Source organism: Herpailurus yagouaroundi, unplaced genomic scaffold (genome assembly GCF_014898765.1).
Source record: "Herpailurus yagouaroundi ecotype Mexico unplaced genomic scaffold, PumYag 215, whole genome shotgun sequence".
Taxonomy (NCBI): Eukaryota; Metazoa; Chordata; class Mammalia; order Carnivora; family Felidae; genus Herpailurus; species Herpailurus yagouaroundi.
Genome location: NW_024412446.1, coordinates 5,125,602 through 5,136,251, shown reverse-complemented (window position 1 = coordinate 5,136,251; position 10,650 = coordinate 5,125,602). Strand labels below are relative to the sequence as shown.

At 52.0% G+C, this 10,650-nt stretch overlaps 1 non-coding gene across 1 annotated transcript; it reads left to right on the top strand.

The window, feature by feature from the left end:
* The first annotated feature begins 638 nt into the window (after positions 1 to 638).
* On the top strand, positions 639 to 710 carry TRNAT-CGU (transfer RNA threonine (anticodon CGU)). Its single transcript has one exon. It is a non-coding gene; the product is annotated as a tRNA-Thr (tRNA).
* Positions 711 to 10,650: the final 9,940 nt, after the last annotated feature.

Sequence of the window (10,650 nt, the reverse complement as noted above, 5' to 3'; positions counted from 1 at the left end):
GGGCAAGGGCGGAGCGTGAACCAGCCGGGGAAGGGTTTTCTTACCCAGACTGCCGCTCCTGCGGGGTTAGCGAAGGAAAGTCACCTCCCCGCGCCCCAGAAGCCTGGCCCTCATCCCCCCACCCGGCTCCCTACGTGTTTTTCCAAAGCCAGGACCGTCCACGCCTGCACTGCCCTTCTTGCCCCTTCGGCTCCCGGTATGCTCGGCCCGAAGCCCCGTAGGTGCCCGCGCAACCTGCCGACCCGACGGAAAAGACCCGGCCAAGGTCACACAGCTGGGCGCTCGCGGCCGCGGTATCCGCTTCCGCTCGCGTCGTAGCAAGCATCGGCCGTGGTTTTTCTCCGTCTGGGCGCCCGGTCCCGCCGAAGCCTCTCGCTAATCCCCGGCGGGCCTCCTCCCGGCTTTCCCGGGGAGGAGGGCCGGGCCGGGCCAGAGCGCCGCTAGTTCGGGTCCCGCCGCAGGCAGGACTCCGGCGCCAGGCCCGGCCCGACCGAGCGGCTGGCAGAGCTGGGTCTGCAGGGGCGGGTCTGGAGGGGCGGGCGGGAAGCCGGGGGCGGGGCCGGAGGCGGGGCCATGCGATTCCTGCGCCTGCGCCGCCTACCCTCCACTGAGAGCTTCCACCGCTCGCTCGGCTGTCAGGCGCGGTGGCCAAGTGGTAAGGCGTCGGTCTCGTAAACCGAAGATCGCGGGTTCGAACCCCGTCCGTGCCTGGGGCTTGGCGATGGGGGTCTGTTGTCCCCACGTGCGCCGTCCCTTAGCTGCGTGGCATTTTTTACTTTTCAGATTCCGTCCGGGCGTTCTCCAGCCTGCCCCTCCCCCCAGGCTGTGCAGCGCAGGCCCGGCCAGTTCGCTGGGGCCCGCGGGACCGCTGGTGTGGACGCGCTCCGTCCCTGTCGCGCAGCGCTGCGCTAGTGGCACCGGCGTTCGTCTCTACGGGGCCCCGCTCCCCTTGCCGTCCTATGCCGGCCGGACCTTTATGGGGCCCCTGTGATACCTGTGGGGACACCGAGGCCCCAGGTGGAGAGCCCACGCGAGGCATTGACGTCGCCAGCGGGGGAAGGGGCTCTAGCGTCGCTTGGCTTTGCGTGTCTTAAGGGTGGGAGAACTTTCCAGAGAGGACTTTGGAATTTCTGGACCGGTGTTTTCTGGTTTCTGTTTGTTCCTCGAAAGGTGAGTTATCCACCTGTGCTTACCGTCTGCCTTCTTGTTGAGGAAGCCAGCCACATCGCTCAACTGGTGGGCACTTAGTCCTTTCCCAGCTCTTGGGAACTGACAGTTTGAGTCTGGTGCCTGTCTGTGTGATCCGTTCATTCCGGCCCCCTAGCCAGTTATGACACTCCCCAAGTCATCTCTAGGATAAACAGCCCAATTTAATATGACATGATGTTGAGTGCCTCTAATTTCTGAATCACTCAGCCTGTCTCCTTTAATTGTAATCCTCAGCAATGAAAATACTACTCCAGAGATAGTTTCATGAATGGAACTTAGGGCTCCCTCGTTCCACATCCCATGCTTCTCTTAATGTGACCCCAAATCACATTACCTTTCCAGAGGCCCCTGTCACACAGTTGACCATGGGGACATGGGGAGCTTCCGGTGGACTGAATGTCAGAGTCTCTGAGGGGATGTCTAGGGTTATCAGAAGACAGGATGTGGGGCCCTGGAAACAGGGAAATATATTGATCTTTTCCCTAAGATTCCAATAAACGGAAGAAATGCTCTTGGCTTTTGAAGGGAATGCTGAGCTAGGGATTCGGTGTTGTCGTAGAATTGTCAGTACATGCAAATTGAGACAGACTCTAGATATTCAGAAATAGGAAGAGGAAAGGTCCTGAACTACTGGATCGTGCATTGATTCTTATGCCTTAAACCGGATTCCTGATGAGAAGGAACTCCACAGTGAGGCATTGGGTCTCCTGTAGAAGCTGGAGCAGAGAATTTCACCTGTATAGAGGTGGGGACAATGAATCAATAAAATCAATAAAAGAGAGTCAAGGTACAGAAGAGGTCAACATACAGATGTTGGAGGAAACGTGGGCCCCCAAAGGTAAAGGGTCAGACCCACGTACTGGGATGAGCACAGGAGCAGAGGTCTTACAGTTACCTTGAAGGCCCATGGGTGTCTACACTCACCTTGGTGGGGCTGGAGGTAGGTCGTTGGCTTAAAGGGTAGGGCACAGGCAGGAAGGATACCTATGTTGAGTTTATGGCATGACCTCTATTAAATCACTCACATGCCCTGGACTTCAACTTGTTGCAAAATTCAAAAGTTGAAAGAGATGTTTCCTAAATACCCTGTGGCCTGAAATTCTGTTTCTGCCTCAGAGCCCAGACCTTTGGAGAAGCCAGGGGGCCTGAAGCTGTCCCGCCCATCTTTCTCATGACTGCCAAGGTGGTGAAAAATAATAGTCCCTTTCACAGTGGGGCCTGGTCATCATGCCCTCATGAGGAGATCTGTATGACCCTGGCTCCCCCATCCAAAAGGTTTTGCAGTCAGTCCTCCCAGATGAGCTACAAAGGCTCCCATTCCTGATACACTTTAGTCTGTCTGTCTCCTTCTTTAATTGTGACGTGTAGCACTGAAGCTCCTACTCCAGAGATAGCTTCATTGACTGCCAGTTTCCCCTCCCCTCTCAGACCTCTTGCCATATGCTCCCTGCCAGGGTCTAGATCAGAAGACAGGGCCTCTGGCACTCCAGTTTGAGAGCCATGTAGGCAGATGACCATTTGTGGGCAGCTAAAACCTCCAGGATATTTTTAAAAAATATAAACCACGTTAGGTCAGGCCTCTTCCTTCCTGTACGTGAATATTATTTAACTTAAAAGCAGAATTTGGCAAGTAGATCTGTTTTGCCTCCTGCTGTCAGTTTGAATCCAATATTCCAGCCTAGAGAGATGTATTTTTAAATCTTTCCTTGTACAATCAAACACAGATTCGAAAGCCACACGAATCAGGTCAGTGTCTTAACGAATTATACGCAGAATACTACTCAGGTCAGAGAACTTGGCCAGACCCCCCAGACACCTGGTTGATGTGTCCCCTTCTCCGTCCGGCCCCCCCCACAGCCAGAAGAGTCGCGACGCCGGTAGTTACCCGTTACGGGGATTTTTTTGCAGAACTTTTTTCGTGCTTGTTTATTTTTGAGAGAGAGAGAGAGAGCATGAGCTGGGGAAAGGCAGAGAGAGAGAGAGAGAGAGAATCTCTGAAGCAGGCTCCAGGCACAGAGCCCGATGCGGGACCTCAAACCCACAAGCTGTGGGGTCGTGACAGGAGCCAAAGTTGGATGCTTAACCAGCTGAGCCACCCAGGCACCCCTTGCATTTTTTTTAAATGTTTTAATATTTGTTTATTTTGAGAGAGAGCACGCATGCACAAGTGGGGGAGGGGTGGAGACAGAGGATCCAAAGCGGGCTCTGCCTTGTCACTTGTCAGCCTTGTCACTGTCAGCGCGGAGCCTGATGCAGGGCTTGATCCCACGAACCTGCGAGATCATGACCTGAGCTGAAACTAAGAGATGCTTAACCAGCTGAGCCACCCAGGAGCCCCACCCCTTACTTGCATTTTTACTTACCAGCTACTCGTGCATCTTTATACCCTATAGTTTAACTTTGTTCACTTTTATTTTTTTAATGTTTACTTTTAATTTTTTTAACGTTTATTTATTTTTGAGAGAGAGAGAGAGAGGGAGACACAGAATCTGAAGCAGTTCCAGGCTCTGAACTATCAGCACAGAGCCTGATGCGGGGCTCGAACTTGTGAACTGATCACGACCTGAGCTGAAGTCAGACGCTTAACCAGCTAAGCCACCCAGGTGCCCCTTTGTTCATTTTTAAAACTGATATATCTTTTAAGCTGGTTTTTTTTTTTTTTTTTTCAATCACTAGGATTATCTTCCTTCATTTCCTTGCAGTGTATCAGTTGAGGAAGCTGGCCAACTTGACCTGTAGGGTTTCCTATAGTCTGGACTTCGCTAACTGCAAACTCCCAATGTAGTTAAACAAGCTCCTGGTCCTTGGTATGTTTTGCAAATTAGCAGCTATGTCCAGACACGGGATCAGAGTCAGGTTCGATATCTTTGGCAAGATTCTAGTATCATCTTCTCTGAGGAACCTCTGATTCTCCCAGGGTAGTAAGTGACTCAGCTTCTTGTCTGAGGCCTCTCTGTGTGTCTCACCCTATGGCTGGGGGGCCCCTTAGGGCTGAGACAGTGTCTCACTCCTGTCTGGGTTTTCAGCACCTGGTCCAGAGATACAGGCCTGGTATCAGAGAGGTCCCTATTTGGAGGGTTGGGGAAGTCTTCTCTGGAGAGGTGAGGTCATTTGCTGGGCACTGGAGGATGGAGAGGATTTCGCCAGAGCACCACACTATCTTGTGTACTTCTGCACTCATTCAGTCATCTTCCCCCCCCCCAAGTCTTTATCTATTTTTAGAGAAACAGAGAGTGTGAGTGGGGGGGAGAGGCAGAGAAAGGGAGAATCTTAAGCAGGCTCCACACTGTCAGCGCAGAGCCCGATGCGGGGCTCGAACTCGTGAACCATGAGGTCATGACCTGAGCTGAAATCATGAGTTGGACCCTTAACCCATGGAGCCCGGTGCCCCTCAATCATCTTTGACACTCAGATACCATGTCCAGCTTGAAGCTAACCAGGCAGGGTATAAGGTACTTTTCTTTTCCCCATGGCCCTTCTAACCTTGCACATAAAATGGAATTTCAAATTAAGAAACAAAGCCAGAGTGAGTTTTTTGTTTTTGTTTTTGTTTTTGTTTTTTAATGTTTGTTTTTGAGAGAGAGAGACAGAGCACCAGCAGGGGAGGGGCAGAGAGAGGGAGACATGGAATCCGAAACAGGCTTCAGGCTCCGAGCTGTCAACACAGAGCCCCACGTGGGACTCAAATAAGTGAACTGCGAGATCATGACCTGAGATGAAGTTGGACATTTAACCGACTGGGGGACAGGCGCCCCCAGAGTGAGTATTTGTTTATTAATAAGCACTAAAGGTCCAACCCCATTCTTGGTGACAAAAGTTACAATTCAGAATCACGGACTGTTGGAATGAAAATGACCATTCGATCCTTGTTTTATAGCCACAGAAACGGGTAAAGAAAGGGGAGTGATTTGTTCAAGGTCATCCAGAAAGCTCTTCCTTTATCATATGGATTAAGCTCTTCCACATAATCAGCATGAATCTGTTTGGAAATGTCGTGTTCATTATTGCTTGACACGTACCTAGGAGATGGTCCATCTCTTTGCCAGCCTGTGAGCCAGACGGGTACTTTACTTGTCCAATATTCACCCCGATCAATAGGAAAAACATATAGGGACAAAAATCACAGGCTTGACCAGACTACTCAGGCTGTAGAGGCAGGGGAGGAACATAGACACAAATTGCCAATGGTGTGTCAAATCCCCAGGAGACCTGACTACTAGCTCCTCTGGACCAAGGACTCTAACATCGTCCAGGCACTTACCCTGCCCGTTGAAAGCCTTTCAGAGAGCTCTGGACCAGTAGGGCTCCCTGTGTGACCTAACTTCCCCCACTGTCGGCCTCACTCCTTAGGTCAAGTTCAGAGGGTGCAACCTAAGCAGAGTATCAGACCGCCTGCCTCTTCCCTAACCTCCATCACGCAGGAAAACTGAACCCAGCTTGAAGCACTGCCTTAGCATTGCTGACATATTATTATTACACCTGCAAAGAATTGACTCCTTTCTGGGGGATTTACCCGTCTGCTGCTGCTTGTGGGCAAGCGTCCTGTCTTCTCAAGTGACCTAGATAGATAAGGTAAGCAACAGTTAAAAAAAACGAAACAAGGGGCGCCTGGGTGGCGCAGTCGGTTAAGCGTCCGACTTCAGCCAGGTCACGATCTCGCGGTCCGTGAGTTCGAGCCCCGCGTCAGGCTCTGGGCTGATGGCTCAGAGCCTGGAGCCTGTTTCTGATTCTGTGTCTCCCTCTCTCTCTGCCCCTCCCCCGTTCATGCTCTGTCTCTCTCTGTCCCAAAAAAATAAATAAACGTTAAAAAAAACGAAACAAAACAAAAAGTCAGTAACTTCTCTTCCTACAGTTAAGGAATAGTGAAGCTGGGAGAAACCACAGAGAAAATTACGTTCCAGTTTGGTCAGTGATGAAACAGAGGCCCAGGGACAGAGAAGAACTGATTGAAGGTTGCACAGGTGTGAGGAGGTGAAAAAGGCCCCAAAAGTTGACAAGACCGGTGATCCCCAGTGTGGCTTTTCTGCAGCACAGATCTTATGCCCAGCCTGTCTCTTTCCTGAGCTCTGGGTTCTTTCCTCTGTCCAAGCCACCTGGGCCAGGAAACAAAATGCACGTAGATTGCCATCTGAACAAAATATGCTGTGTCTTGTGTCCAAACTCTTTCTGACGGATGGCGGGAGACCGAAAAGAAGCCAGCACGGTCGGTCAGCACTGTAGACCTTGCACCTGATAGGCTGGATGGTCCAGAGGCGGGGGAGTGAAGTGGAAAGAACGCAGCAGCACAGGGTGACCTTGGGTAAATCCTTCCATCCCTGCAAGCCCCGTTCCTGTGTCCGCAAAATGGGGTTTTATTGCCCTGCCTTGCCACTTCACAGCACTTTGTGTGTTGCTGGATACATGGCAGGAGTTCATGTGTAGCAGAGAATCGGTACCAAGACATGATGTTGATTTTTGAATACCTTGAATAGTTTGGTTATTGGAGGCCAAGGTAGATGTCAGCCCTCCTGCCCTTGGGGGAATGTGTTCACCCCCAGAGAGGAAACTGGTGAAATCAGGAAGTGTTGGGGGAGTGCTTCTGTGTGGCTCGGCCCTAGGGGGCCCCCAGGAGGGTTTGGGGCCGTCAAGCCCCAAATAGCAAAGCCGGGTTCTCAGGGCAGTGTAGGCGGGACTGAAAGGCATTCGGCAAATATTTACTGAGTGTGCGTTATGTGCCAGGCACTGGGACACAGTAACGTATGAAAGAGACAGAAACTCCTACCCCTGCGGAGCTTACGTTCTGGAAGTTGGAGGCAAAGATCAGCAGGGGGACAGAATACACTCAGATGAGTAAGATATGTGGCACATAGAGGGGAGAAGAGCTATGGGAAGGGGAAAAAAGCTAGGTTGGGGGATGGGGTGTGACGGGAAAGGGGGCTGCAGTTGAAAACAGGGCAGCCGTGGAAGACCTAGGGAAGAATCTAGAATGGCGGGAGCGAGAGAACAAGGTCAGTGTCTCCAGCTCTATGGGATTTTGTTCCCAAGGCAGGCTGATCCCTCCCAGTGACAGAGATGGATGTCAGAGTATCTGGGACATTAAGACTGTTCGTGTCACACCCTGCCCTCCCCTCTCCACCCCCCTCAAGGGCTCTAAGTAAGGCCTGCTTGCTAAAGAGCCTGACTCCTAGGGGTCATTTGTTGGCGGGCGGGGGTGGGGGTGGGGGTGCAAAAAGGGCATGAAGCAGCAGGGCAGATTGGAGAGGCAGGCTCCATTGCGAGAAGGTGGCATGAGTGGCCCTGGATGCTGGGCTTCTCTGAGCTACTTCCCGGGAGCAGGCCATTGGAAGATGCACTAGACAGGGGAGGCACTCGGTGGAAAGGGGTGGGTCTAAGGCCTGCACTTACTAGAGTGATTTCACCTATAAAATGTGGGTAATAGTAACACCTGTGTCCGAAGGTCAGTGTGAGAATGTGTGGAGAAGCACAGGGTGTTGGCGCCTAGAAATTTCTCACTGAGAGCTATCTCATCTTGACACGTTCTCTAAGCTGGTATTTTCTTCTTTCTTTCTTTCTTTTTTTTTTAATAAGATTTTACGTATTTAGAAATTTTTTTTAAATTTAAGAGAGAGAGAGAGAGGGAGAGAACAAGTGGGGGAGGGGCAGAGAGAGAGGGAGGGAGACAGAATCCCAAGAATCCCAAGTAGGCTCTGTGCTGCCAGTGTGGAGCCCTACGCGGGCCCCGAACCCGTGAACCTGAGCAGAAACCAGGGGTCAGATGCTTAACCAGCTCAGCCACCCACGTGCCCCTAAATAAGATTTTATTTTTACACCCAATCTCTACACCCAACATGGGGCCCCGAACCCACCACTCTGACATCAAGAGTTGCATGCTCTGTTGACTGAGCCCCAGCCAGGCGCCCTGGTGGTATTTTTCTTTTTTCTTTTTTTTTTTTTTTAAATTTTTTTTTTCAACGTTTATTTATTTTTGGGATAGAGAGAGACAGAGCATGAACGGGGGAGGCGCAGAGAGAGAGGGAGACACAGAATGGGAAACAGGCTCCAGGCTCTGAGCCATCAGCCCAGAGCCTGACGCGGGGCTCGAACTCCCGGACCGCGAGATCGTGACCTGGCTGAAGTCGGACGCTTAACCGACTGCGCCACCCAGGCGCCCCCTTGGTGGTATTTTTCAAGTTGTAGGAGATAACCATGAGTGGATAATGAAATAAATTTTAACAGCTTGAGAGCAGCATTTTTTTTTTAAGGGAACAGAATAGGACCACGTAAAATTGTTTTGAGTATGTATGAATTGCTTCATGAGCCGTTTTATATACATATGTAGATATTTCCTACCTTGAGGCATGACTGCAAGTTTGAAAGCCACTGCCTTGAGGCAGTGTCTCTGTAAAGTCGGTCCTTCCGGAAGGGGTGTTTTTCTGACTTACTGATTTGCATGCCACTGTCCCCATTTTTGTCATATCAGAATACCACTCATACTAGTATAGACTGAATACCTGGCTGTGAGTGGGCTCACTTTAACCATTTTTTGCCTAACCGTGACAACAGTATTTATGACACTGACATTGAAAAATACACACCACGTTTTTTGTTTGTTTTCAACCTAAAGCCATCTCACACGTGAGCACTGTGCTGGGGGACACTGGTTCAAGAGCCTCAAGATGAAAGCGTTTTCTCAAAGTAAGGCTGGAGAAACTGAGACTCAGACCAGTCCCAGCCCCTCTCAGGGTCCCTTTCTGCCCTGTCCCACACTGCACGGCTTCCCTAGTTTTGGGTGTTGACCTTCCCACAGTGGCCTCCTCAAGAAGCAAAGGACAGCCCCTGTCTGCTTGTGGACTGGCTCAGGATCTTTCTGGGGATGTAACCCCCAGTGGAGGAGGCCAGGGCCCGGTATCTTAACTTTGTCTTGTGGGCTTTGTCCCCGGCACCAACTTGGCAGAATTTCCTTTCTAGTCCAGCTTTGATTCCATTGATGGGATTAGGTGCCCCCCACGGCCATGTGCTTTGATGTGGTCAGGGGGTAGCAGGGAGATTTCAAACTCGGAGAGCAAATCTTAATCTTCTGCAGGCGTCTCTGGGATCAGCGCTGGGGTAAACGCACTCCATCCCTGCCCTTTCATCCCCGCAGGGCACCAGCTCCTCCAGGCTCTGAGACCCAAGGGTTTGTCAGATTTAGAGAAAGCAATAAAAGGGGAAGAAAAAGCGCACGAACCCCAGGCCCCCTCTAGCTCGGGCAGCATCACCAGCAATGTCAGGGCATTTTCCTCTTTCTTCTCTTCTAATCCTGGGGCTCCCACAAAATGGGGAATTGCAGACCCTTGGGGCCAGTGGCTCATCCTGCCCCGGCACCGAGCGCCTCTGCCTGTGCCTGGCTGCCATCTGCCCTCCATCCTTCCCAGAGTGACTCTTTCCTGGGAGCACCTGCTCTTGCAATCTGTCTGTCCTGCCCTGGAATCTTTCTGGCCTCAAGGTGGGGGAGGGGGTGGGAGCTGGCAAATTGAGCAGATAAAACCACTCAACTTCCACTTCCACTTTTAAGGTATGTTTTGGGTTGGTGAGGACAGGAAAGAGAAGACAGGAACACAGCCAGTAGCTGTATCAGGTCATAGACAGGTATTTCTCATTATTTTCTTTAAATCAGACTGCGAGGTTCCATCTGAGGAGGGGGAGGGGCGCTCAATCTCAGTGGTTATTTGGGCTTCTCCATCATTCCCTCTTACTCTCTCTTCCATGTTCCCAGGAATCCTGGCCATCTTGAGGATGGGCATCTTGGCAGAGGCCCGTGGATGCTCCAGAATGCTCAGATGAGACGCTCAGTTGTACTTCCCGATGTCCGGACTTCTAGAGAGAGTGGGGCAGCAGGTCCCCACAAAGGGGATTCCTCTGACTTCCAACCCCTTTCCAATCCTGGGAAAGTTCTCTCTGGGCTTCTCAGCTTTTCTCTACCACCCTTCCTCCCCACAGTCCCCCTAAAGGAGCTCAGGTTTTCAGAAAGCACAGCCAAAGAGGTTGTTTGCAGGCAACTGGAAGGGGGTAGGAAGAGGGCAGAAAACCCATTCACGTATCAACAAAGCACGCTGCTGGTAACCCCGCTTGGCGCTTTACATTTATTATCATCTCGTTGGTTGACCACCAAAGCCCGAAGGAAACGCCAGGCGGGCTCCGGGCTCCAAATGGGGAGGTTGAGGCCGGCCGCAGGAGAGCTCCACCGGAGCAGCGTGGCCGGCAGGGGGCTCTCCGCGCCGGCCTTCGCGGGAGGACGCGCCGGCAGCCGCTCTGACCGGCCAGAGGAGGAAAAGGGAAAATTACTGGAGCTCGGGGGCGGGAAGGGCTGCGTGACTGGGAGGAAGGCACTCGAAACTGTCGGGCCGCTAGCGTCCGGGCTCGATCCCCGGGGCGGCTCCGGCAGCCAGGCAGAGGGGCGCCCAGGCCACCCTCCCACCCCCG